Source organism: Xyrauchen texanus, unplaced genomic scaffold (genome assembly GCF_025860055.1).
Source record: "Xyrauchen texanus isolate HMW12.3.18 unplaced genomic scaffold, RBS_HiC_50CHRs HiC_scaffold_998, whole genome shotgun sequence".
Taxonomy (NCBI): domain Eukaryota; kingdom Metazoa; phylum Chordata; class Actinopteri; order Cypriniformes; family Catostomidae; genus Xyrauchen; species Xyrauchen texanus.
Genome location: NW_026267015.1, coordinates 1,669 through 14,000, shown reverse-complemented (window position 1 = coordinate 14,000; position 12,332 = coordinate 1,669). Strand labels below are relative to the sequence as shown.

Below are 12,332 nucleotides of genomic sequence, written 5' to 3'. Positions count from 1 at the left end.
CAATGCTGACGCCCTGAGTCGCGTACCCTTGCCGGCATCTGATACTGTTACACCACCACCATTGGAAGTGTTACTGCTTGAAATGGTGCCAGATGCACCTATGCATGCTGAGCAAATCGCTAACCTTACACGCAAAGACGCTGTCCTTGCACGAGTAATGCGCTGGGTCCTGCATGGGTGGCCGGCTGATGTAATGGATAGCCGGTTCAAACCATTCCTTTCGCGCCGCCATGAACTCTCTGCACACAAGAACTGTTTGCTATGGGGAAGCCGTGTGGTTGTTCCTTGCTTGGCAAGAAGAGAAGTACTAGCTATGTTGCATGACGCACACCGGGCATGGTACGCATGAAGGGACTCAAGGAGTTATGTGTGGTGGCGGGCATGGACCGAGACATTGAGGAGACTGTCAAGGCATGTGAAACCTGTCAGATGTCACGCCATGCACCTCCTAAGGCGAGAGTGCACCCTTGGGAGTGGGCGACAAAAAGATGGTCCGGCTGCATATTGACTTTGCAGGCCCTTTTCAGGGCAAAATATTTCTCATAGTGGTTGATGCACATAGCAAGTGGCTGGAGGTGTCTTTGATGAGTTCCATGTCATCGTCAGCCGTCATCAACACACTGAGAATACTTTTTGCAACACATGGTTTGCCTGACGTCATAGTCTCAGACAATGGTGCTTCGTTCACTTCTGCGGAATTCCAAGAGTTTGCAGAGCGCAACGGCATTCGACATGTCACTACAGCACCATATCACCCAAGCTCAAATGGTCAAGCAGAACGCATGGTGCAGACCACCAAGGAGGCCCTGTCTCGCATCACCAAGGGCGAGTGGCAGACCAGGCTCGCTCGTTTCTTGTTGTCACAGCACGTCACACCCAATTCATCAACTGGAAAAAGTCCTGCTGAGATGCTCATGAATCGGCGACTCACCACTGCCCTGGATCGTCTGCACCCTGATCATGATGGTGATATGCTTCGCAGACAGGAGCTTAATGCTGAAAATTGCCCTGGCACAGTCAGAGAGTTTAGACCTAAGGACATGGTATACATGAGAAGCTACACCAGAGATTCTAAGTGGGTGCCTGGAATCATTGTAGACGTCAAAGGGCCCCTGTCATACAAGGTCAGAGCTAGTGATGGGCAAATGCACAGGCGACATGTTGACCAGTTGCTGGACAGGACGGCACCTTTGTCCGACCAATCAAGGCCTGAACCAGGTGGCTACTCTGTTCATCCGACCTGAGTCTCCAGGGACTGAGATGTTTGCGTTGCAACCACCTGCATTAGATGTGGGAAACCCTGATGTTGACCTTACGGGAGCTGAGGGCATGTCTGAGTCCCCTCATTCTCGGATATATCCTGTAAGAGAGCATCGGCCTCCAAGAAGGTTTTCAGACTTTGTGGACTGGGGAAAAGGGGTGTAATGTATTGACTGACTATTGTAAGAGTGAGGTTCCTTTAAGAGACGAAAAGCCTGGTGAGGGTGGGGTTGTTCGGGGAAGAAGTTGGTGTGTAGAGTTCAGAGTTTGACTTGGTGTTGAATACACCAGATGTTGTTCTATTATATGCTACTTTGAGTTCAGTAAAGGTTTACAAGTTTACGAACGTCTCCTCATGTTCTTCAAAGATATTACAGAATATAGATGATTTAATCTGCACATCAATAGTGTATTTAATAAAATGCAACAAACAGTTTAGACTAAATAAAATACAAATGCAGGATAGACATGATAAAAATAATCCCGAGGGATGATATACTAACATTGTGAATTAACAGTTTGTTTCTTTGGGTTGTTGATGATGGGTTAAAAGTGAGATCAGATTGCTTAATTTAATTTGTATTTTCAAAATTGTGTAACAATGAAAAATATAATTAATTTAAGTATATTTTGTGAATATTGTAATTAAAAACATAAATTTATATTATTATAAACGTATTCGTTATTACCATTGATTATTCAAATAAAAAATGAAACGTCACGAGTGTAAAATGAAGCATTTGTGTCATGCGCACAGAGATGAACTGAACTAAGATCTTGAGCGGGAAACTGCCGTCGCTTGTTTGAAAAGACGATCCGTTCATTCATTGGTCAACTGTGATGCGTAGACGTCCATATCAGCCAATCACAAGCCTCTTCCCCCTCCCCACACTGAGCGCGTGCTCGAACTAACCTTTATAAAGCAGCGGTGTAACGATCATCTGCATTTCCTGTGAAGAACAGAGAAGAGACTGTTGAAGTCATGGCAAGAATTAAACAGACCGCTCGTAAATCCACCGGAGGAAAAGCCCCGAGGAAGCAGCTCGTTACTAAAGCCGCCCGTAAGAGCGCTCCAGACACCGGTGGAGTCCAGAAACATCATCGTTACAGTCCCGGTACCGTGGCTCTGAGAGATCCGCCGTTATCAGAAGTCCACTGAGCTGCTGATTCACAAACTGCCTTTCCAGCGTCCGGTGAGAGAAATCGCTCAGGATTTCAAGACGGATCTGCGCTTCCGGAGTTCCGCTGTCATGATCCTGCAGGAGTCCAGCGAGGATTATTTGGTCGGTCTGTTGGGAATGCCGGTTTCGCGGATAACGCACTTAAATCCACAGTGACGTCACCCACATCAACCCCGGAGACTCTTTTAAGAGTCACTTCAATCCCACTGACGGATCATTTCATTGTCAACGAGTCTTCTGATCATAAATTCATAAGAGGAAGATAAGAGGAATAAAGGAACTGAGTCATATTGGTGTTGGTAGTTGTCAATCACGAGGCGATGGGCGGGATTAACCTTTAGAAGCCCCTGATTGGCTGTTCAGAAGCTTGAGAATGCTGAATGTGTCCAATGAAATCAATCGTGAATTTCCGTGATGATTGTTTATTGTTTGTCTCCAGTGTGAAAATATACTGGAGCATTTAGAGGTCCAGGAAGGAGAGTTTCGCGATCTACATGTATAAAGTCCTGAAGCAGGTTGATCCTGACACCGGGATCTCTTCCAAGGCGATGGGAATCATGAACTCTTTCGTCAACGACATCTTGGAGCGCATCGGCGGTGAAGCGTCTCGTCTCGCTCACTACAACAAGCTCCACCATCACATCGAGAGAGATCCAGACCGCCGTGCGTCTGCTGCTGCCCGCTGAACTGCACAAACACGCCGTGTCTGAGGCACAAAGCACCAAATACACCAGCTCCAAGTCCAATAACATCTGTGTCCTCCATTAACACAAACACTCTTTTAAGAGTCACACATGTTCTCGTTTGAAGAGTTTGGATCTTTACAGAAAGTGAAATGACGGTCATCTGTATTGCACACTATTATTTATTAGTGATTAATGCAATCCGAGGTGTTGTGTTGAAGATTGTGTCATTTAGCAATGGTCAGTTATAATGTTCACATCTGCTGGTGTTCAGATATTCATGATTTAGTGGCTCCACCTTGTGTGCTTATGAAGAATAAATCACCCAACAGTGTCATTTAACTGCTTTATACCTTTTGTTCTGTCAATGTAGACATAAAAGGTTTGTTATTTATTCAATTGTGTATTTATGTTGTGAAATAAGAATGTGTTACTGGGTTTATTTAATGTGTTCATGTCTTTCAGATCCGCACATGTTTGCCCAACAAAGTGATCTTCAGTAAACTCACTGAACTTGGAAACTGGTGATTCTCTTCAAATAAATATCACACACAGTTCTGACCGACTGTCTGCAGCGCTTCAGATCCATCCATCCCAATTACTGCCCAAATCTAAACCCCCTCAATCTCACAATGAGTAAATCAGATAAAAACACCGTTCTGTTCGAGCTTCATTGAATCCAGACCATTATTTGAAATATTCTTCCACATGTATGAACTCAAAAGTCCTCCACCGATGATCAATAATCATAAAACAATAAACTCATATAAATCAACTATTTTACACTCATGATCACTTCATTAAGAACACCTGTATACCCACTTATTCATGCAATATCCAATCATGTGGCAGCAGTGTAATGTATAAATCATGCAGATACAGGTCAGGAGCTTCAGTTAATGTTCACATCAACCATCAGAATGGAGAAAAATGTCGCTTATTTAATTATAAAATATCTAGTAATGTAGAAATCGCTTCCTAGATAGCTAAATTATTACAGAAGCTCCTTGATGGCTAATGTCAAAACATGAGTTCATTGATGTTATTAAATGAGTCTGCTTTTTTATTTCATCACTTACTCCCCGATGCCTCCGTAAATATTTAGTTTATAGGGTCCTACCTAAGATTAATGGCTCAAATATTTAGTGTTGTGTAAATTGGGACTTAGTGCCCATTTACGTCACAACTAGGCGACGCTGTAACTTGTGTGTAGCTGGATTTTGTGTTGCTGTCGATTTGCAGTCTCTTATTAATGATGATTTGTTATTGGGGGAATGAACCCAGCGCTATGATTGGTCGAACTCTTCTTTTGCTGTTGCTTGATTTGACCTCCGTGAAGTTGGCACCCCATAAAACGAAATAATCTCCAAAACTATGCCATTGGTTTGTGCAGATTTGTGCCGCAAAAACGAACGTTTGTGCTGTTTTGGTGTTTGAGATATTGAACATTATTGTTTTGGTTGTGTTACGTCACTCTCCACCCCATGTCGTTCAAATCGCTCCAAACCGGTGTCATTCATTTGTGCTCGTTAAAACAAACATTGTATTGAGTGACGTCACTCTCCACCCCACCTCATCTAAATCGCCCCAAAACGGTGCCTTTTGTTTGTGCTCGATTTGTGCCGTAGAAAGAACCATCATATATTATTCCATTCTTCAGACATCACAAAATCTTTGGAGGAGTAGTGACGTCACGCAAGCAAGCCGCGCTCTCCATCCATCTCGTCTACAAACCTGTGGCCGCTTCTGTCATTCTTCTTTAGATATAAGGAAATGTTTTATTGCCAGTGACTTCATCAAGCTCAAGATTAAAAAAACAGTATGTGATTGATTGACGCGTATCACTTGTTTAAAAATGCACGTTGCTTTTTGAAAACTTTGTAGCATGTCGGAACATTTCGCACGCCCTTCGTTTGTTTGTGTTCTTGTCCGTCGCTTAATCTCCTTTGTTATATTATTATGTTTTTTATTCCAGTCGAGCTTAATTTATCAGATGGAAGTTTAGGCTACTGTAGTTTGTTTTAAATGTGTAGGCTATTATCTTGGCCTTATCTAGGCCTATAATGCAGATGATAAAAAATAATCTGAGCATTTTATCTTTCTCTGAAGGAGGAAGTGAACCAAGGACAGGTGAGCAGTGTTTCTGTTTGTTTAAAATGTTTTTAAAGCAAATAATCTAGGACTGTTACTTGTTAGTTTGCTGTTCTTAGCTGGTTTAACGTCTTCCCGGCTTTGACCAGTTTAGGATTCTGTCATTTCATACTAAACAAAGAAAGTCATAGAGATTTTATTAATTGTTGGGTGAAGTATTCATTTAATACCAGCAAACCACCTGGTTAAAGTTTTTCTCTCTCTCACTCTCTCTCAGCTGAACAGACAACATATCCAAACAAATGAATGTAAAAATAACAGCGCAATTTCTGTGGAGAATTTACAAATATTTTTTTAAAGAACCATAAAATAAGAGAACTACAAAAATGTTTTGACTTAATGTAAGAGAAGTGTTAAAATGAATAGATATGGGTACAAATAACATAACAGAACATTTACTAAAGAAAACTAGAACTTCTGTTCAAAAAATCATGGAACTGTTAAAACAGGCATAAAGTGAAGAGAGATAATGTAGATTAACAACAATAGGAAAACAATATAGACCATTCTCTTATTGATTATGAACTAATTTCTGCAGAGACCAGTCCAAGAAATGCATTAATCAAAGGTTTTAGTCCTCCTTAGTGAACAACATGACATGGGGTTGTATTTTGGTTTTGGCTGAGACTGTTGTTACATGGTCACACAGGTCATCATATTTCTCCCAGGCAAAAGAGTTTCTTCGGCAGTAAGCCACGTAATGTCCAAGAGATAACCTTGTTGGTCCTGGAATGAATGCAACAACCCCTCGCAAAGTGAACAACTGATTGTCCAGCTCCATGTCGACAGGGATTTCAGACAGTGGATGGTTAGTATCCACACTTGTTTCAATACACAGTAGTTGTCCAGGTATGCATCTGTGTGTGACAGAGCCATTGCAGAGGAATTTCATTGATGGATCATCCTTAATTTTCCAGCTATCTGGACACTCTTGGGGTGATTTCAGTGGCTTCAGACACTTGGACCTGTTGAGGTGTAGCCCATCTTCCAGTGCTGCTTGGAGGCTTTTCAGTCCACCAGTTTGTAGAATATCTACGTTGACTGGTAGGAGATAGATGGTCCTTGAAGATTTTGTATTTCGGCTGCAGTATGGAGAAGAGCACTCAGCTGTAAGTGTTGCACTTGGCATTTGTTTCATTGTTGATGTGATAATGTTAGCAACATTGCAATCTGCATTGACCTGCCTCACACCTGATTTTAGGTGAACACACTGAAATGTATCCAGTAGCATTTTTGCCCTCTTTGCGTAAGCATCTTTTCCAATTCCTTTTGTGACTATGGTCTTTACCAAATCCAACATTTCAGTTTTCGAGTGCTCTTTGTCGAGATAATGACAGAATAATCCACTGTCACAGAATGCAGAGCAAAGGCACTGGCAAAAGGAATCAAAGGCACAGGTATTATTTACACTTACAAGCATTTTGTCAACCAAGATGGGCTTTTTAGCCTGGTAGTTGCCATTTTTCAAGACATTAATTTTTGTCTTTTTTCTTTTCAGGTTTATGTCTGCATGCAACCACTCAGAGCAAGGGGTCAGGTAGGACAGTCGCTTTTTTGGATCCCATCTCTCCATATACTAACTATAATTTCTGTGTGCTGCGCTCATTTGTTTTCACTTCTCCTCATGAGGCGGGATCCTAAACAGCACAACCTTGTTACCGTCGGACAGTCAGCGGCTGTTTGCTACGGAAGCGTATTGCATTCACTTGAGAAAAAAAAATCGACTCTGTTTTTCTGAATGAACGACTTAATTATCTCAGAATTATGAGATCATTTTTCATTAAAAAAAATATTTTGTTCTGTTTTTCTGAATTAATGAGATCCCTCAAAATCCTGCCAGGAGCTCTATGGGAGCTAATGTGAAAATGTATTAGTTCATCGACAACCACAGAACTTGCTATTATATTAATTACAGATACAAATTTGATTATTTATATTAAATTATTCTCTTAGTAAAATAAAAACAAATCAATACAATAGCTTATAAAAACATCACCAAAGTGTATTTCAATGCATAGTAAAAACCTTAGACATGTATGAAACACATATAGGCCTAACACAAAATGGCCAAAGCGGTTAATAAAGAATATGAACATTCGCTAAACTGTGGGAAAACTGATTTAGAAAGCAATATTTGTTTTACTGTGAGCAAAAATATCATGCTGTAAAACTATAATGAAAATAATATGCTATAAAATCATTATGAACGAATTCTCCTAAAAGTGGCTCACTTGAACAAAAAAGGGGGCCCCCTTTTAGGAGAATAATTTAATATAAATAATCAAATTTTCATCTGTAATTAGCTACAATAGCAAGTTCTGTGGTTGTCGATGAACTAATACATTTTCACATTCATTAGAATTAAAATTTCGTGGCCTGGTGTTTATTATTAATATAACAGATTCATTTATTCATGGATTTTGATTCCAGTGGCCGCATATGGATTGTTTCCAATTTCCAATAACTCCAGAGCGTTGTAAAGTCCAAAAGTCAACATGTTTTGAAAAAGGATAGATGTAATAATTTCCAAAATTCACAACATGTTTTTATCTAACGAAATATTCCGCCTCAATCCATGTTTGTTGGCGTTTAGACTTTCGAAAACATTTTCACTGTGGTGAAAAACTTGCTGTACACAAAGCGAGGCACGCACCTTCCGGGACAGTCTAGCTAATATATAATATATATATATGTGTATTTATATAGTCTAGCACTATTATATATTACAAAAAAGATCGTATAATGTAGGACTATCTGCGTTAAGCTAGCTCCATTTGATCCATATTATTCTATTTTATTCAATACATTTTTAGGGTGATGACGCCATAAAATATGACGACAGACATTAGAAGCTTCATTCTAAAACCTCAATAGAAGTTTCGAGTGTAAATATGACATGACATTTGGTCCAGTCTAGTATGAACGGTCAGAATGACCACTATGGCCATTCTAGTAGTTATAGACTTCGGTAGTTCTCGTGTTAAATGCAAGTACAAGTCTATTGCTTGATTAGTGTCCTTTGGAAGATCAAAGCGTGTCTCAGCCATGACAGTATTACAAATGTCATAGACAGAAATGTCTTTGTATTGAAGGCCAAGTTTAAAATATATCTCTATAAATTCATAGCATCCAAGTCTCAGGCGACTCAAAGTAAAATAAAACCGGATTAAACTTGAAAGGCGGGACATGTTTACTTCCATGCAATCCAGCTAAAATAGAGCTCCTGGCAGGATTTTGAGGGATCTCATTAATTAAGAAAAACAGAACAAAATATTTTTTTAATGAAAAATTATCTCAGTAATTCTGAGATAATTAAGTCGTTAATTCAGAAAAACAGAGTAGATTTTTTTCTCTCAAGTGAATGCAATACGCTTCCGTAGTTTTGCGGATTACGAATGATAGACAGATATTTTTTTAAAATTAACTTACATTTTAAATGAACAAATATTGTAAGTGAACAACAATAGCTCAAGTTTAGAAAAACATTTATTATTAAGACTTTAAAAATATTTCTGCATCTGAGTATAATGAGTTGAGAATAACAATAAACTAGCAGCCAGAGTCTGCTTGTCATACATTGCTGACAGAAAACGCTGCGGTTTAAAGTGGACTCGTTTTCATGGTACACAGAATGTTCTAGGGCTAGGCAACATTAAATGTTTAGCTAACAGTTTGAAGTTACCTAGCAACAATGTATGTTAACGTTAGCTCAGTCAATGTTAGTATCAACAGGTGTAGACAAAATAAAAATTACCCTGACCTGATCTAATTTACTGAATCAACCAACTCAAATCTCCTTACTTTTTTTTCATCCATGAAGATATTAAAACCTGTTGCTGGCGTTTCATGACTGACTACTGCGATACCGGCAGTTACAGTTACACTATTAAGAGTGTGCACGAGACGTTCCTGCCTGTCTCTGTCAATGGCCGCGTCCACGTACAGGCACGCGAGGCGCGCGACTGACAGAGACAGGCAGGATGTCTGTATTCTGCTCGGTCCTGCTCCTCCGTGGCGATGGCGGCGCGGTTAAAAAAAATAATAACAAACGAATTTGAAAGTGGGGGGGACACGAACGGGATTTTGAAAAGTGGGGGGGACATGTCCCCCCTGTCCCCATAGAAAATTACGCCCGTGTATGTCTGCATGCAACCACTCAGAGCAAGGGGTCAGGTAGGACAGTCGCTTTTTTGGAGGAACACCGAGGCCTTTCCAGTTTTCAACAGGGTCTTCCTCTACTAATTGTTGCTTAACCTCTGTGTCCTGCTCACTATGGGCAGTTTTTGTCTTCTGATTCTTTGTCTCAATGTCCTCTGTCTTCACCGGTGCAGAGGAAAGCCTTATGTTTCCCTCAAGAAACTCAAGGTGGCGTATGACAAAACGGTCAATTCGGATGGGGAGGCTTTCATGTTTGAAAAGACCATGTTTTATGTTTTTAAATTCAGCCTCAACATTTGCAGAGGTTGCTGTGTTGTGTATGCTTTTGAAGTGCGGAACCATCACAGCTGTCCAAAGGGGTAGGTAGCATGCCATTCTTATTATATTTGGGACAAGCTCTGGAAGGAAATGAAGATTGTCTCTGTCACCATGATGTGCTGCAATCATCTTACTTTCTTCACAGATTTCTGTAACCCATGTTTTCAGATCTGTGTGTAGTGTCTCCTCAACTCCGGTCACCTCTGTCAAATGGTCGTCTTCAGTGACACATGGCAAGACCCCCTCTGCAAATCGTCTTTTCAATTGTGCTTTGCATGTTTCTGAGACAACAGGTAAACCTTTGTCATCGTTTCCTTCTGATTCACTGAAGGCAACAACTGCAATTGAATGAATGAGCTCCCTTGCATCTTCCAGTGTATCAGGCTTTAAAAGTTGTGCCATGGCTCGTAGATAGAATTCTCTAACTCTGTTTCCTCTTTGTCTTAGGCATTCCCACCGACTAATGAGCTTGATGCAGTGTGCAACATCTACTCTGATCAAGCAAGGTGGTAGCTTTAAGTCTTCGGGCTTCCTTGCCAGCACTCCAAAGCACTGATTGATGTATGTTTTCAGGTCTGGGTAAGGAGTGAAGGCCTTAACCAGTGCTCCAAGCAAAGCCAAGGAGAAATCACAGACCGCCTCTTTGGGCACAGCAGCACCTGCTCGTTGCCATTCCATGAGCCAGTTGGCAATAGAATTGATGGTGTGGCTCTCTGATAGCATTTGCACTACTGGAATATGATCTCCCTGTGAACTCAAAACTCCTTGATACAGGAAGACATGTCCAGAATTGCCACAGGGTCTTCTCAGTCTTTTCACAACTGTACCTGTTGCATCAAAACTCACAAATGAGCCAGAGTACTTGGTATGCATTTGATACACTTGCATCTGAGATGGGGTCCAGTAATGGCAAAAAAAACCCTTCAAGGACTATGTCATGAATGCTTCCATTGTGGGGTACACTGTATTTTAGTAGATGCAATGACATGATTGGATCTTTGTCTCCAAGCTCTTTGTCACCCATCTCTTGTTTGGCTTTTCTTAATGTTGCCAGATTTGGCAGGTGGCTAGGCTCTGGGTCACCAACATCCATCAGTTTGTAAGCTTCAGCTGCTCGCCATATATGTGCTGGTTTTCGGCCTTCCCAGAGTTCTTTAGACACACGTGTTCTCAGATCTCCTGATAACTTCCGTTTTGCTTTACCAGTATGGAGACTGTTATCAACATTGCGGATTATGCATTGAAGCACATCTGGTTCATTATCCACTGGCATGTTCTCTGCTTTTATAGACAATTGTGCGTCACACTCTGTGCAGTGCCCAATTATGTCTATGTAGTGAGATGTGTTATTTGGAAATAATTTTGCCCTCCTGAATCTAAGAGTGCATGAGGTCTTGATATTTTTCCATATCTCCTCATACAAAACGTGTGTCCATGCACCACGTTTCAGGATGGTGTATCCTCTTTTACATGTGTTGAGTGATTTCTCATTGTAATCAAACTTTTCAGGCCAGATTTCTACCCATTTCTGATGAGGGAGACTGATCTCAAATGTAATGTCGTAGCATTGTCTTTGCTGATTTGTGTCTGCCATTGACACTGCTGAATGAAAATCTGCTAAGCTTTCTTGTGAGCTGTCACTGTTTGGACCTTGATCTTGCGTATCTGTGTCGATTTTGCATACCTCAAGGATTTGCCATATATTGTGCCTATTTGTCTTCACAATAGTATAAAGGTTCTTTGGTGAAACTTTGTTATTTAGTTGTTTGCTTAAATCTGCCCACACCTTTTCTGTGGGAACTGCTATGTTTGTTCCTGTAATAATCTGTTCCTTTGCAGCACTGATGACTTTGATGATGTCATCACGTCCACAGGCTGGTTCCCTAGGCATCTGATCAAAACAGGAATTATTTTTAATGTTGTTTTTAATAAAGTAGTTGCGCCAAATTAACTAACTCGTTACCAACAGGTTACATGCTTATTCATACCACAGTTATATACACACACACACACACACATTATATAAATATATATATATATATAAATATATATATATGACCCTGGTTTGAATAAGCATGTAACCTGTTGGTAACAAGTATATTTATTTATTTTATTACTTTCTTCCATGGAATCGAGATGTTGGGCAAAATGATAGGGAGTGACTTAGTCGCCATTCACTTAAACTGCATTTTTTTTTTCAAATCAGTTCAAGTAAATGATGGCTGAAATAAAAGCATGTGGGCTGTGCAACTTATATGTACTATAGTCCAATTGTTCTGAGGTCATTCAATTAGATTTACCTCAGAAAATCTTGTCATCCATCCTATATTGGTCGTGTTTAGATATTGCTACTTTTTTATGACTAGAGAATCCGTCATTTGGTGGCATTAAAGAACAGACTGAATTTTCAATATTTCAGTAAAAATCTCATCTCAAAGTCATTGTTTTCTGTTAATCTTTCATTCCAGTGATATGGATCACCAAGTCAATGAGTTCAGAAAAAGATTTACTAAGAATCCTTTTGTGAACTAAATCAACTAATTCATTACAAAAGAGCTCAAAGACAACACATTCTCCAATT

General features: G+C 40.2%; 2 pseudogenes; both read left to right on the top strand.

Annotated features, from left to right (window-relative positions):
• The first annotated feature begins 68 nt into the window (after positions 1–68).
• LOC127642878 (uncharacterized protein K02A2.6-like) lies at positions 69–1,244 on the top strand (annotated as a pseudogene).
• Positions 1,245–2,226: 982 nt separating this feature from the next.
• On the top strand, positions 2,227–2,783 carry LOC127642880 (histone H3-like; annotated as a pseudogene).
• Positions 2,784–12,332: the final 9,549 nt, after the last annotated feature.